We start from the raw sequence: 16,298 nt of genomic DNA, 5'->3' as shown, positions 1-16,298 counted from the left end.
GTTCTCACTCACTTGGCGGGCATGGGGGGTGCTGCAGAGTGGTGCTGTTGGGGGTCCCAAGGGTGCAAAAGAGGGCCTCATTCACTCTGTGTGCCTGGATTAGACAAGACAGGTCCCCCTTGTGTGTTACTTTCTATGTGCCCCTTAGCATGACTTAATCTTTGAGACAGCCCCATTGAACACAGAGTTAAAAGGCATGATTACAGAAATTTTACCAGATTATCAAGACAAAAATTGTTTACAAGTACGGGACCAATCAAAGGGGGATTAAAAATTGAGCATTAGATATTGCAGACATTCCAAATTTCTAGAAATGGGACTCAAGATGAGGGTTAGGAGAGGAGCAGAGCATATAATTTAAGAACATCCTACGTGGGAGTCAGTCTACTTGAAGTCTGGTCTTATCATCAGTTCTTCTGTCACCAGTTGTTGATTGCTTCTGCACTACTTTGCTGCTTTGCTGTCATCTGTCCAACACGAGCTGCTCCCTTGTCTGCTGTGCTCCTCTGCCAGGCCACCCTACCTCAGAGCCAAGGAGCTATGAGCTGAAAGCTCTACAAACTGTGAACCAAAATAAACCTCTCCTACTTTAACTTTGGGTGTTGGATATATTGTCTCAGTGTTGAAAATAACTAAGACATGGGTAGCTACTGCTACAGGTTTTTGGACAGCACATTCTTTTTACTCTGCCCTTTCTACTTTGTAGATCTAGAAAGATTTTTAGGAAGTGTTATTTTGATTGTCAAATACATGTCTGATAACAAAAACGAATCATTCTTTGTATCCTTACACATGTAATTGGAGATAAAGCAATATTAAATGGTAATGTATTGTATAAGAACTTTAGCGTTAGTTAATTCAGATTCCTTACAAAGCTTATCTGATCCTCGCAGTAATTTGGTAAGGTAGGTATTATTATTGCCTTCACTTTAATGATGAATAAACTCAGGCTTCAGGAGGTGGAATAATCTTCAGGCCACACACTGCAGGACAGGATTTGTCACTCTTCACCACCATTCCTTGTAATTCGTATGCCTGACAATATGATCGTAGAGGCCAACCGATAAATATCTCGTTACTGTTTCTAAAAGTCAGTTCACAGTTCTTGAGGAAGACACAATTTTAGGGGCAGTAAATGAAGAATAAAGAGGAAAGAAGAATATTTTACACTTGTTACTGACTCATTAAGTAGAAATTTAGAATGACACTGGACTAATTCACAGAGTTTCTGGACATCTAGGTAAAAGCTTTTCTCAAAACTCAACATCGCACGGATCTACTGTTTTCTAGCCTGAAACCTAGAGAGGTACTTAGTTATTAAAACTACTTTTTAAAAAGTGTCTAGTTCTATTTCAACCTTACAATGCTCTGGACTTACTCACATTCATGGAAGCTATTTTTTATACTGACAATCTATTCTGAAACTATTTATCTGAGAATGCTATACTGCCAGCAGTAGTACTGTGATCATTAATTAATTTTGTCACTTAAACCAAAATAATACTTTCTCTTTTTCCTTTGCCCCCTCCTAAACTGCTGTAGGATATATTTGATATATTAGACTATATCTGCTGTCAGCTGTAGAAGAAAATGAAAAACTCCAAACCTCAAATGACATCAAAGTCAACTATCAGACCATATTTTTTCCCCTATACTTTAGGGAAGGGTCTACAGAATGTTCAGGTTCTCACTACTAGAACGGACTCATAGTGATTCTTCTGTTTACAGCCTCCCAAGTGCTGGGATTACAGGTGTGCACCACCATGCTCAATCTCAACTGCCATCTCAGTGTGCCCCTGGGGCAGGGCCAGCACAGCAGGCCCAGGGTTGAACCCTTGGCCCCTGTGCCTGCTTGCAGGTGCTTTAATCTGCTGAGCTATTTAGCTGGCCCGACACCATATTTTTATAAGCTATTTTTTATGTTTTTAGTTGACAAAAACATTGTCTGAGGACCAAAGTTATGTTTTTTAAAAATATTTTTATTTATTCAGTGGTTTGTATGCCAAGGAAGTCTAGACCAACATGATTAATATATTTAATATGAATGAAACAGAAACGTTTTTCCTGATATAAAATAAAACTGGATTGTTTTGGGATCAGGCTATGAAGCTACTTTGCTTAAGAAGATAATAACTGACTGAACTGGGTATTATTAAAGCCACAAGAGTCAGTTTTATTTTATGATATTTTCTTGACACCTGATTGTTACAGAGTAAATAATGTAATAAAATATAATGATCTGTGGAAAGAAATCTACATAGTATAATGTTAAGTATTTTCTATAGAAAACAATTCAGACAGTACTTGTAGGCTTAAAATAGGGTTTCTCTACTAATATATCTTATGTATACTTATTGAAATATGACCAGTTTGGTGACTTGGATTTGCTCTAGTTCAAATGGTATCTGATAACATTTGATTCTGGTAACATCCAGAACCTTCTCGGAGATTCATTACCGAGTTTTCTCACTTTGCTTCCAGTGTTACTGCTGCCTGTGTAGGGCCAAAGGACACACCACTCAGAGCATACTGAATGAGGGCATTAATGATTTCACACTGAAATCACGTGAGGAATTCTAACTACAAAGAGGGCCATTTGGCCTGCATTTCCTCAGTCACAGCTACTATAAAGCTTTTTTTCTCGGGGGGAAGAATGTCCTTCAGCAATGCTTGAAAATAGCCTGGATGATCAGAGAAGAAATTGTGATTGCAGTAAACCTGAACAAACAAATCTTTGAAGTTGTCCTTCCACTAGTTTCCACACTTGCCCCCCAGTGTATCTTTTAGTGATATCCTGAGAGTTTACTATCTTAGTTGAGAGATCCATTTGTCTTAGTTTCTTTCCAGTTTTATTGTTCTTTGTCTAAAAAATTGAAAAATGAAACAAAACATTTTGCTTTGGTTATTTCTTTGAACTCCACCGTCTTGTGAAGTTCCTCAGGTTAATGTGTATCTAACTATGATTTGTATAAATGGATGCGTATATGACTTTTGCACCTTTGTAAAGTAAAAAAAAAAAAAAAAAAACTAAAAAAAACCCTTAAGGTTATCCACTTTTAGATGACTAGAGATAGAGAAGGTTACAACTAATCATTCATTTTTTCCCTTGAGGATTATGCTTCATGGATTTGAAAAAATAAATACTTTATTTCTAGATGAAAATGAATTAATGAAATCATTTTTGATCAGTGAGTGAAAAGCAGGTAGATGAGCCTGAGCCTTTTTCCTTGTTTGTTTTCTTACTTATATATTTTTTCAAAGACTATCTTTGTTATTATCTTTTACTCAAACTATTACTGTTATCATCCAAACAACCTACTTTTATATACTTGGGGACAAATGTTCTTGTAAATTAAACAGTCTGGCTCTTTTTCTGCAGAACCACACACTGGTTGATTTAGCAGGAATTAACACTTCAGGGAGTTCAACCAATGTTTCCTCAGAGGAAAGAGGCCAAAAGATTAGCTTAGTCTTTTGATGCACAGTCTAAATGTTGTACTTATTATAATCTTCCATTGTGTAACATAGTAGTATGATATGTTTAAATAGCATCTAAAACATTAGGCTTTCTAGTCCTTTTTTGTATCTTCTTCAAAGCCTACAGCACAGCAGCCTTTTAAAGAGTAAATGACAAATGACTTTGGGGAAAATGCTTACTTGCCACTTATCTTGAACTTGTTTACAAACTTACTATTAGTATTTACATAGAAGGTTGTCATATACAGCTTATCTATTCTTGTTACTAAGCCAGAGCCTGTGAAGTCTATACTGCCTTGATGAGGCCAAAGTCTTTTTTACAGCAGCTGAATGGTTAAGGCAGAGGGATATTTCTAAATGAGGCATGCAGCAGAGGCTATTCCTGAGCTTCAGAGCACTTGGACATTTTTCCTACATCCTTGTATCTGACTATAGCTGAGTTTGGAAAGACGGGGTGAGGAGGTCATGAGAAATGTTGACAAACCAAAATAAAACAATCTAAGAAAAACTACCACGATTCAGAAAAGATAAAATCATAACCTCTTTAATAAATGACTTTGTCTGAGGCAATTAGTCATTTCACAGCAGATTCTTTGTAGTGTGCATGGTTTAACTGAAACTTAGCTACAGTTATTTAGAGATCTCTCTTTATCTTCAAATAACATTTGCTTCAAGTAATGGGATATGAGTAGTTTCAGTTAGACAAGAGGAATAAGTTTTAGAGTTATCTATTACACAACATATTAATAATAATGTGATATAAAATATCACCAAAAGAGTACATTTTAAATGTTCATGCCACCAACAAGAGATGAAAGAGAAGTATATGAGAGGCTGGATATGTTATTTATTTTGATTTAATCTTTCATAAGGAATATACATATCAAAATATCAAAACATCACATTGTACCCTATAAACACATACAACTATTATTTGTCTAGTATAAATAAAAAATTATGTTCTGCCAGAAATCACTTTATTTTTTATTTTTATTTTTATTTTTTGGGGGGAACCAGGGATCAAACTCAGGCCCTTGCACTTGCCAAGGAAGTGCTTATTCCACTGAGCCATCTCCCTGGTCCCTCAGAAATCACTTTATAGATGATGTCATCTTAATGTAATAAACTATAAGAAATTACAAATACTGTTGTCATTTTATGCTAATGAAAATAAAGCTTTGAGAATTTAAATAACTGACTTAACATTGCAGTACTAGCAAAGTGTTGAGCTAAAATTCGGATGTGACCTACTAATTCCAGTGAGTATTTCCATTATTATAGAATCATGAGATTGACAGAATCCTGATGGAGCATCTTCCCTCCTCCCTGCCCTAGGTAACATGTGAGCCCTCCTGCTGGTGAAGCACTGGGGTCACCTTCTTTATGTGGGGCCAGCTTTCAATGCAAGCCTTTCTTCCTACAGGCCCTGGAGATTGGTCTGCTCCCTTTTCTTCTTTCTAGCTGTCATCACCAGTTCTCCTGCCTGCGGTTCATCTTTTGCTAGAATTCTGGATTAGGATTCAGTTCTTGTTTCCTCTTTTTGTTCTCTGATAAAGCAAGCAACAATAAAAAATTTCAAATTTTAATGAAGAAAATACTTTTGCCACTGATTTTACTATTCATAATTATTTCAGCCTGTATTCTTACTTACATAGCAATGAGTAGAATTTTAGTTTGACTCATACTTAAAATGTCTTATCTTTTGTTATTTCCATAAACTTGCAATTGCATTGATTTATCTTCCTATATGACTGAAAAAGTATAAAAGCTACTGTTTAAGATTACATGTATCAATATCCATATTTTGAGAAACAAACTAAAGAAGAGAACTAACTTAAGAATTTCAGAAAAAGTTGCCTTAGTATTAGCTAATCTTGCCTTTCATGAGACTAGTTAAGTATGTTATGTTTAGAATCTAATATTATAAATGCTTTTCACGTAAAAATTAATGATCATGTTCCATATTTACAGATGGAGATACTGCGGCACAAGACTTACTCAAGGATTTCAGTCAGTAACAGTCCTAGGGCTTGAGCCCAGGTCTCTCAAGACAGTTATGTTAGGCTACTTCTCAAAAAAGTACCCCAGGAACAAAACTCATGACTATTATGTAAAGATAAAATTTAATTTTTTTTCTTTTCTTTTTCTCTTTGTACCAGAGATTGAACTCATGACCGTACACTTAACAGGCAGGTACTTAAGCTGCTGAGCTATCTTCTCAGCCTTTTTCTATATTTTTATCCGATAATTTCTTTGAATCTTATTGATATATTTTCACATTTGTAGTGGAAACTTACTTGATGCTGTTGAAAAATGTATCACATTTTTTTCTAAAAAAATCTATAGTTACTAGATTAATTGTTTAGCTAATGCAAGATTTTTCATTGAAGCAAGGCAAGGCTAGTTAGTTAATTCTTTTGAGGAATTGGATGAAATCAATTCTCTACAGTCTTCTTAAAAACTTATATATAGTATGCTATGTGTCTGTGGGAGTCCTTGATAAATACAAGTAGATAACACATACAGGATAAAGCTTAAGTTACACCTTGCATTTTACACTTCTCTTATGAAATTTATCAGGTGTGACCTTTGAGTTTTACTGCAGGTAAGTATATTGTCTGAGGACTGCTAAAGACATTGACTACCCTGAATGAATTAAACATATCTACAGAGACTTTTTTTTCTGTTGCTTATTTTTAAGGAAAAGAGAAATGACCCTCTTACATGGCTCCCCAAGAGACAACCACAACAGACTGACATTGATTTAAGAGCCCATTATTTGTGTTCATAGACAAATTGATACCATGTGTTTAGTAAGCTGTGCATACTTCTTTTCATATAATAGATCTGTAATCTTAAAATTTTCAAGGGGAATTGAAGCAAAGATTATTTATTTTACAATAATATATTCACCTTACAGTAAAAATAATGTACTGCATAAAATGTCTCCATACTAAGAATTGTACATTTTCTTGAAAAAGTTTTATGAGTTTATAATATAGGTCTCATTGGTCTCATAGGCTTATCTTTTATCCCGTTTGATCACAATCTTAAGTTAATTCTAAAATATTTTGAAGATTAGAACAGGACATATAAATAAGTGAAGGGTAACCTTAAAAGTCATGAATAACAATTAGATATTCAGTGATGGTGCTATACTCCAAGACAGTTTTTTAAGGGAAAAGCTTAATTAATATCTATTTTTGGTCAAGATATTAGTTTTTTCAGACTGAAGAAAACTGACTTTAAGAGAAGTGGAGAAAGCTTGTCTGTGGCATTTTAAAAAGACTTAGTCAAAATACAGATTACCCCTGTAGAAATGTCTCTATAAGGACAAACAACCAGAGCTGTGCTGACTGATACAACACTTTAAAACCACATTAGACTATTTGTTTTACAATTGGCTAAAATAGCATTATTAGGGATTAATTTCCTTTATCTCACTAACCACATTTAAATGCATAATAGGAAGTCTTACAGAACAGCATTGATTTAAAGAACCATTTCCATTGTTTAATGCACTTCTTTTTTCTTTCTGAGACAGGGTCTCACTATTTAGATCAGGCTTATCTTGAACTCAAAAGATAGCCCAGGCTGGTCTTGAACTCACAATGATCCTCCTGCCTCAGCCTCCCTCAACAGGCATTCAGTGTTAATTCAGGTACCCAGTAGTATATAGAAGTAGTGGTGAGTTAATGTTCCCCAGCATGGTATAGTTAAAGCATAAAATAACAAAATTAATCAATAAAAGTTTAACAAAATTCATTAAAATACTTGTCACTCATTAGGCAAAGTTGAATAAAATGTGATTTCTGACATTAAAATGATTACAGTCTTATAGATGCATTGGATAAATACCCAGCTATTCTAAAAAGTATTGATGTTTTAAAGAATTACCCTACTGTTAACAGAGGAAACAAAGAAATCATTAACTCAGTCTGGAAGCATGGAGGAAGAAATGATGGTTGAGTTATTAAAACTACTTTTTTAGAATGTGCAGTGGTAACGTGAAATATAGAGCTCCATCTTTCTTGATGTCTGCAAAGTGAATTTTAGAATGCCTCTGACCTTGAAGTAGTATGTTCCATCAATATTCTGTAGCATGCCCTTGTGTATACATAGCCCTGAAAACTGTTCCAGTGCTACATACTGGGTATTGTGGTTTTAATAGGTCTCACTGCATGATTTTTAAGAGAATGGTGGACTAACAATGGTAATTGCTATAACTCAGGGGATATTGGGTATAAAATATGTAATGAACAGCCTGAGATGTCAAAGGTCATGGTGCCAAGACCTGGCTACTGGTACGACATGAAGGCTATTGATAGGGTACAGAGTGAGAGGCTCTCTCTTCACACAAACTTTTGACTAGATTCTACACAACTTAGCTAATTTGTTAACTATTTAACAAAATCATAATACTTTTATAATTTCAAAATCATAATAATTATAAGACTGACCCCCAGACCTTGTAACATTGTAGTCTAACACATTTATTGCTTTAAATCTCTGTATAACTGTATTTCAGTATGTGTACTTTGATTCTTAATCTTAATATCTTATTTTGTGCAATTAAAAAACATTATTGTGGAAAGAGGTGCAGAAGTTTCTGGAGTTCCGTGAGCACAGTAAGGACGAAGAAACCCTGTTTTTTTGTGAGGACAAAATGTCTCCCTTCACTACAGTGCTTTTTTTCCCTGATTAATATTCTACGGAGATACAAGCAAACCAACAGTGTTGACAGGCAGAGTCCACAAGGGGGCAGAACATTATTAATTTCCAAAATCAGATTTCATCGTTTCTGACCACATCTGGATCAAGCTGTAAACAGTAAGACAGTTAGAAGATAATACATGTTCCTAAAGTAGATTTTGACACTTTTCAGCCATTTAGTGATATGCTCTTTTACATGCAATATAAAAAAGTTTCTGTTTGAATAAATTTTCTCAACTCAAACCTGAACAAAAAGAAACTACGTTATTTTCAGAGGTTGCCTAAACATACTTTTTAAGCAGCCCCTATCTCCATAAAACCTAAGATCCTCATGATGAAAAATCTTTTCTTAGTATAAACATCATGATTCATTTCATTTTCACAAACTTGGACTAAATACCCAAAGGTTAATTTATGAATTGTATAATACTTCCCCCTACCATATTTAAAGATCACATAATTTCTAATTAAAATGCACATTTTTTAATTTAAAAAGGAGATAGAAAAAGTTGGCCAGATGATGTTTGGTGTAGTATATTGGAAAATGGCTGAATAATCCTTCATCTCTCTACGAAAAGGCAGTCTATTTCTCCCCCTCTTCAATCTGACATACGGTGGAAATGATGGAATACTATGGCTGAGACTAAGATTCAAGACATCTTTATTGCTTTGGGCACTGGACTCACTTGCAACTGTACTTTATGGGGAAACATGTTTGAGTTTGTCTTCCAGAAGAATGTGGGAGGCATATGAGGGGTGAGATAAGTGGGGCAGAATTGGGCTCTCGCAGCCAGACGAACCCTAGAAAAGTGAGACAGTTTACTTGTAGATAGATGAGAGGGGTCAGGTGAAGATCTCTCTCTCTCTCTCTCTCTCTCTCTCTCTCTCTCTCTCTCTCTCTCTCTCTCTCTCGGAACTGGGGATTGAACTCAGGCCCTTGCACTTGCCAGGGAAGCGCTTATTCCACTGAGCCATCTCCCTGGCCCTTATATCTATCTTTTTTGAATGTCTTTGGACAAAATATCCATGGCTTAGCATTCCATTCATCCACGGTTTTGGCATATATGGCATTTACTTTGTATTTCTAGTCATTTAGTAAATCTAGCTTTGATTTTAACTACAGGAAATTAATGCTATCAAAGAAAATGGTTTTGTGTATTGGGGGATAATCATTACAGACTAATTTTTTCCATTCTCTTGAATTCATATATTGAAGCTAATCCCTAGTGTTTGGGAGACGAGGCTCTTAAAAAGTACTTTTAGACAAGGTCACGAGGATGAGTCCCTTATGGTAGGATTAGTACCTTTATAAGACAAGACATCATAGCAACTCTCTTTCTGAGCATACAGAAAGAAGAAGTCATTTGAACACATAGCAATTCAGCAGCTTTCCTATAAAAAGCCAAGAGAAGAGGATCAGGATGAAGCCTTTCTTGCTGGTATCTTGATCTTAGACTTGTCAGCTTCCAGAACTGTTGTTCTGGAATACACGCTGTTGTTTAAGTCTCCCAGTCTACCACATTTTGCTATGGCAGTAGGAGCTAATCTAGAATACACTAGGAAATAGAGGGGGAAAATAATAATAATAATAATAATAATAATAATAATAATAAATAATTGGTATTTCCTGGCATTCTGGGGGGAAATTATGTTTGAGCTTGTATGTCTGACTTATATCACTTAACATTATATACTCAAGTTGTATCCATTTACTTACAGGTGCCTGACGTTTATCTTTCTTCATGGCAGCTAAAAAACACAAGTTTTCAGGTTTTGCAGTAACGATGATTTTAACTCTTTTGGGACCATACCCAAAAGGGAGATAGATGAATCAAATGAAGTTCTTTATTTTATATTTTTCAGGAAACTTCATACTGATTTCCATAGTGGTTCTAGTAGTTTACATGCCCACCAACAATGTAACAGAGACTCCTTGCCCCATTCTCAACAATCTTGATTTTTGATGGTAGCCATTCTTCTGAGGTAGATGGTATCTCAGCATAATTTTTTTTTTCGGAACCAGGGATTGAACTCAGGCCCTTGCACTTGCCACAGAAGCACTTATTCCACTGAGCCATCTCTCCGGTCCCGTCTCAGCATAATTTTGATTTGCATTTTTCTGATGGCCAGCAGTGACAAGGATTTTTTTTTTTAATATACAGTGGCATTTGGTTCACAAATTCAATTCTCTCCATGATTTCTGGTCACAAACTGAACTGGACAGGAGCTGAATCGCAAGGTCACACTCCTCACAAGGTCAACATTGAACTTAACTATTAGATTTAATTTGTTTCTCGTTTGGTTGAGTTTGTGACCAGAATGGGAAAAATTAAATCTGTAGACTGAGGTCCCACTGTATTTATTGACCATTTGCATCTTTGAGAAGTATCTATTCTTTATGGTTACCCATTTTTTGATTAGGGCTTTTATTTGGGTGGTTAAACTATTTTTGAGTTCCTTTTATATTCTTAATGTAGTCCTCCAACTGAAGAATAGCAGGCAAAAATTTTTCCTGTCTGTAGATTATCTCTTCTCTCTCTATTTCTATTGCTGAGCAGAAGTTTTTAATTATGATATGATCTCATTTGCCAATTCTTGATATTATTTCTTGTGACTTTGGAGGTCTGTTCAGAATGTCTTTATTTCTGTCTGTCTATGTCTTCAAGAGTTGTGCTTATTTTGTCTTCTAGTAGGCTAAGTGTCTTCTGTTTTAACATTTTGGTCTTTGATTCATTTTAATTTTAACTTAGTACATTGTGAGATTTCAGCACCAATTACTAGAGAGGTTATCTTCCTTTAATATATGGTTTTGGCTCTTTTTTCAAAAATCAAATAGCTATATGTGCCTGGTGTTGTTGCTGCTCCTTCTATTTTGTTCTATTGATTCATATGCCTAGTTTTGTGCCAGGATCATGCTGTTTTAATCACCATAGCTTTACAATATAACTTGAATTCTGGGATTGTAGTACCGCCTGCTTTGCTTTTATTGCCCAGGATTGCTTTTGTTATTCTGGGTCTCTTCTAATGCCACATAAATTTTATGATTGTTTTCTCTAGTTCTGTGAGAAATGATCTTGGCATTTCAATTGAGATTGCATTAAATCCATGTTTCAGTTTTGTAAGTATAGCCATTTTGATTATGTTGGTTCTGTCTAACCAAGAGCAGGGATACTTTCCTAGCTTTTGTTTCTTTTTTTTTTTTTTTTGGCAGAACCAGGGATTTGAACTCACACCCTTGTTTTTGCCAGGCAAGCAGTTATTCTACTGAGACATCTCCCTGGCCCCCTTTCCTAGCTTTTGATGTTCTCTTCAATTTCCTTTTTTAGTCTGATTTAATTTTCACTGAGGAGGTCTTTCACTTCCTTAGTTAGATTAATATCTAAGTGTTCATTTTTTGATAGTATTGTGAATGGTATTACTTTCATAATAGCTTCTTCAGTGAGTTCATTATTAGTATACAGTAATGCTATTGACTCTTGTGTGCTTACTTTTAGCCTACTACACTGCTGATTTCAGCTGAGTTCTAGGAGACTGTGGGAGGGATTTTGGGAGTATTATAAGTAAGGATTGTGTCATCTGCCAGTAATAATAATTTGGCTTTTTCTATTCATATCTCTTCTATTTCTTTCTATTGCCTGATTATTCTGGCTAATTTTTTGAGGACTGTGTTGAGCAGGAGTACACATTAACAGACACCTTTGTCTTGTTCCTGATCTAAGGTGAAAGGTTTTCAGTTTTTCCTATTTAATATGATATTGGCAGTAAGTTGATCATAAGTGGCTTTTTATCAGTTTGAGATAAAGTTCTTCTATATCTATTTTCTTTGGGGTTTTTATCATGAATGAATGTTGGATTTTTTTCAAAGGCTTTTTGTTTGTGTTTACTGAAATGATCACATTGTTTTTGTCTTTGCTTCTGTTTATGTGATGAATTGCACTTATTGATTTTTTTATATAGAATCATCCTTGAATCCTTGTGATGAAATCTACTTGGTCATGATATCTGATTTGTTGCATTCTGTTAACCAATAGAGTGGTATCTTGATTCATAGATTTAATTCTTTCTGCAATTCTGGTTACAAGCCAAATTGGTCCCAAATCAAATCAGATTTCCTCACAATGTCAATATTGAACCTAAACATTGAATTTGATTTGATTTACAACAAGAATAATGGAAGAAATTAAGTTCTTCAATCAATGTACCACTGTATATTGTTAAAAGATTTTTTCAGGTTTGTGTGTGTGTGTGTGTGTGTGTGTGTGTGTGTGTGTGTGTGTGTGTGTTTGCAGGGCCTCACTATGCAGCTTGGACTTGTAGTGATCCTCCTGTTTTCAGCCTCCCTAGTGCTGTGATTACAGGCATGTGCCACCATGCCTGGACTCCATCGCCAGGTCAGCAAACCTGTGGGGTGGTGCTGGTATGGCATGTGGTGCCAGAGATATTAAAGATTTTTGCATCTATGTTCATTATAGAAATTGGCTTATAGTTTTCTTTATTGGTTGGCTCCTTGCCTGGTTTTGGATTAGTTAAGGTTTTGTTTATTTTATTTATTCTTTCAAAGAACCAGTCTTGGTTCTTTGTTCTTTATACATTGAGATTATTTTATAGTCTCTACTTCCTTAATTTCTCCCCTGATCTTTATAATTTCTTTCTTTGTACAAGCTCTGGGTTTGGTTTGTTCAGTTGTTCTAAGACCTAGAGATACATGATTAGATGATTTATTTAGACTTCTTTTCTTTTCTTTTCTTTTCTTTTCTTTTCTTTTCTTTTCTTTTCTTGTGGTACTGGGGATTGAACTCAGGGCCTTGTGCAGGCTAGGCAAGCACTCTACTACTGAGCTACAGACCCAGGACTATTCTATTTTTCTGATGTGGATATTCTCCACTATAAAATTCCCTTGTAGCAGTTGCTTACATTGTGTCATATAAGTTCAGATATGTTATACTGGCATTATCATTTAATTCTAAGAACTGTCTTATTTCTTCTTTGCCTCCATGATCCAGTGATCATTCAATAGTGTGTTGTTTAATTTCCATAGTTTCTGTGGGTTTTTTTTCTATTGATTTCTATTTTCACTGCAATGTGGTCTGATAGCATGCATGGTAAAATTATAATTATTTTGTAGTTACTTAGGCATGCTTTATTAATTAGTATTTGATTTACTTTGGAGAAAGTTTTTTTTTATGTGACCAAAGAGTATGTGTTCTAATTCTATTAGGTGGAGCGCTCTGTATATTTTCATTAAGTCCACTTGTTTGAAAGTTTGATTCAACTTTGATATTTATTAAAATTTTTATTTGGTTTATCTATTTGTGCTAGTAGTGTATTGGTGCCCTCCAGTATAATGTATTGATTTATGATCTTTTATGTCCATTGGAGTTTGTTTATAAAGTTGAGTACAATGTGGTTTGGTGCATATATATTTGTAATTGTTATTTCTTCCTGTAGCATAGTTCTGTTAACCAATGCATGATGCTTTTCTTGATTTTTAAAATCGGACTTGGCTTGAAATCTACTTTGTCTGAAAATAGGATAGCTACTGTTGCTTGTTTTTAGATTCCCATGTGTGCAATATTTTGTAACATTTGATTTTTAGTCTATGTGTTAAATATGATTTTGTGTTAAATATGATTCTTGTATTCAGCCTTTCATGGAATTTTGTTTATTGGTTCATTCTGATATGCTATGCCTTTTGATTGCCAAGTTCATTCCATTAACATTGATAGTTATAATTGATAAACATTGACTTATTCTTGTCATTGCATTAATTTCCTGCTACTCTTTTGTTTTCTTTCCCTTTGACCTAATTACTATCCCTATTCAATATAAGCATTTTATTGGACTTTTTGACATTTTTAGCTTCCTTCTTTTTCTTGTTGGACGTCCTTGAGAATTTTTTGAAGTGTCAGTTTGGAGACCATTAATTTCTTTAGGTTTTCTTTATCATGGAGGCATATTTTTTCTCCATCAATTTTGAAAGATAGTTTTGCAGGATATAACAGTCTGGGTTGGAAGTTGTTTTCTTTTAGAGCTTGAAGCACTGCATTTTGTGTTCTTCTTGTCTTTACAGTTGTGTTGAGATGAGTTGTAATTCTGATAGGCTTTCCTACATAGGTGATTTGTTGCTTTTCTATAGTAGCCTTTTCAATTCTGTTTTTCTGTTGTATTTCTGGTATTTTAATTATAATGTGATGTGGCAAGGTTTTTTCCTGATCATGCTTTTAAGGGTCCTATATAATTCTGTCTTAGTTACTGTTCTCTCATTGATGAGACAAAATACCTGATACCTCAAATGAAGGAAGGAAAGGTTTATTTAACTCATGGTTTGTGGAGGTTTCAGGCCATATTCAGCTGCACAGAGCAGCCATTCATGGTTCAGGGCAGGGACAAAAAGCAGGGAGAAAAGGGAGGAGGAGCAGCAACAACAACAAGAGAAAGCAAGTCTGTCTCCCTTATGTTTCATTCAGGCTATCTGCCCTGGGCTAGGTGTAGCACTCGCACCCATAATCCCAGCAATACTCAAACTCATAATCCTAGCTTTGGATCCTGAATCAATCACAAATTCCGTAAGCTATCCCATGACTACGTGAGGCTTTGAGGGGACAACTAGACACAAACCATAATAACTTCACTTATTTGTATGTTAAGTTCCTTATTCACGTCTGGAAAGCTTTCTGCTATTATTAATGTAAACAGGCTTTTTACGCCCTTTGTTCTGTCTTCTGACATTTTGCTGATTCCAATTACACTCATGTTAATCCTCCTTATTTCTTCTAGTAATAATTAGATCAATTTTTCATATGTCCTTTTGTTTTTAGGTAATGTTATGGTTTGTGTCTAGTTGTCCCCCCAAAGCCTCATGTAAGACATGGGGCAGACCTGGCTGGAGGAGTAGCAAGTGGCTTGAGAGGCAGGGCCGGAGGACAGAGCAGTGCTCAAGGGGTGGGGCCAGAGAAGCGTGAAAGGTTAAACTGGCAGCATGCACTTTGTCTCCTCCCACCACAGGCCGGGGTCTCTCTGAAGTGTGGAGAGGGTCATCCTGGACATGGCGGCCCCCCAGTCTCTCCTCCAGACCCCCCAGAGCTTTGTGGTGGTTTCTGTGATTGAGGCTGCCTCAGGCAGAAAGGAGATGTTTACAGAAGACAGGCACTGACCTTCTCTCCTGAGCAATAAGGCTGTGAAGTCTTGCTATGTAATACAGGCTGTTTTAAACTATGAAACCTCCAGTAACTGTGAGCTAAATAAACCTTTCCTTCCCTCATTTTGAGTGTCAGGTATTTATCCCAGCAATGAGAAGAGTAACTAAGACCAGTATCTCTCATTGATTCTTTGACCTCAGTTCTTATTCTAGATCTGACATTCTGTCTTCATATTAGTTACTTCTGCTACCTGTACTTTCAGTCATATTTTTAATCTGCTGGCTTCCTATCAAGCTTTTTAATGAACTTTCACTGTTTTCTATGATGGCCATTTGCATTTTATGTTCCTTTTGTTAGCTACACTAGCTGTTGTTAATGTCTTCTCTAAACTTGCTGATCATGTTATTTATCAAGGTCAGCATGTGACAAGTTATCATCTTTAAATTTTTCAACCACCTTGTAGACCTATTTTACTCTACAGATATCCTTTCAGACATATTTACTATATTGTTTATGATTTCCTCCTCCTCACTGCCTCCTGTACAAATTTTGGGGAAGTTAGGAGTTTTTGGAGGAATTTTGTTGCTTTTTATGTTTTTGTTTGTTTTTTGTTCTTGTTTTTGTTTTTTGGGCTGTAGTTTGAAAATGATGACCCAGGCAATGCAGATATCGGCATAAAGAGAAAACCAATTGTTTCCCCCTACCTTTCAACATTGTCTATTGTAGCAAATTCAGTGATGATAGTGGCATCAAATATCAGCTGGATATTGACAAACCCAGGAACCACTCATGAATAGCCTTTCAGCGAAACTGAGAACTCTGATTTTAGTGAAGACTCTTAGGTCCCCTTTGTACTTATCTATAGTAATTCTGAACACTGATTTTTGTTGGATGTTGGCCACAGTGCCCCAGAGCTCATATATACCAGTAAGTTAAATACTTTCTTCTTCTCCTTCTCCTTCTCCTTCT

General features: G+C 35.5%; 1 pseudogene; it reads right to left on the bottom strand.

Annotated features, from left to right (window-relative positions):
* Positions 1-945: 945 nt before the first annotated feature.
* Positions 946-16,298, bottom strand: part of LOC101569201 — a 54,871-nt pseudogene continuing 39,518 nt past the window's right edge.

This window comes from Octodon degus, unplaced genomic scaffold (genome assembly GCF_000260255.1).
Source record: "Octodon degus isolate 3935 unplaced genomic scaffold, OctDeg1.0 scaffold00272, whole genome shotgun sequence".
In the NCBI taxonomy this organism is placed as follows: domain Eukaryota; kingdom Metazoa; phylum Chordata; class Mammalia; order Rodentia; family Octodontidae; genus Octodon; species Octodon degus.
The sequence above is the reverse complement of the archived record's forward strand: the minus strand, read 5'-3'. Positions and strand labels throughout refer to the sequence as shown.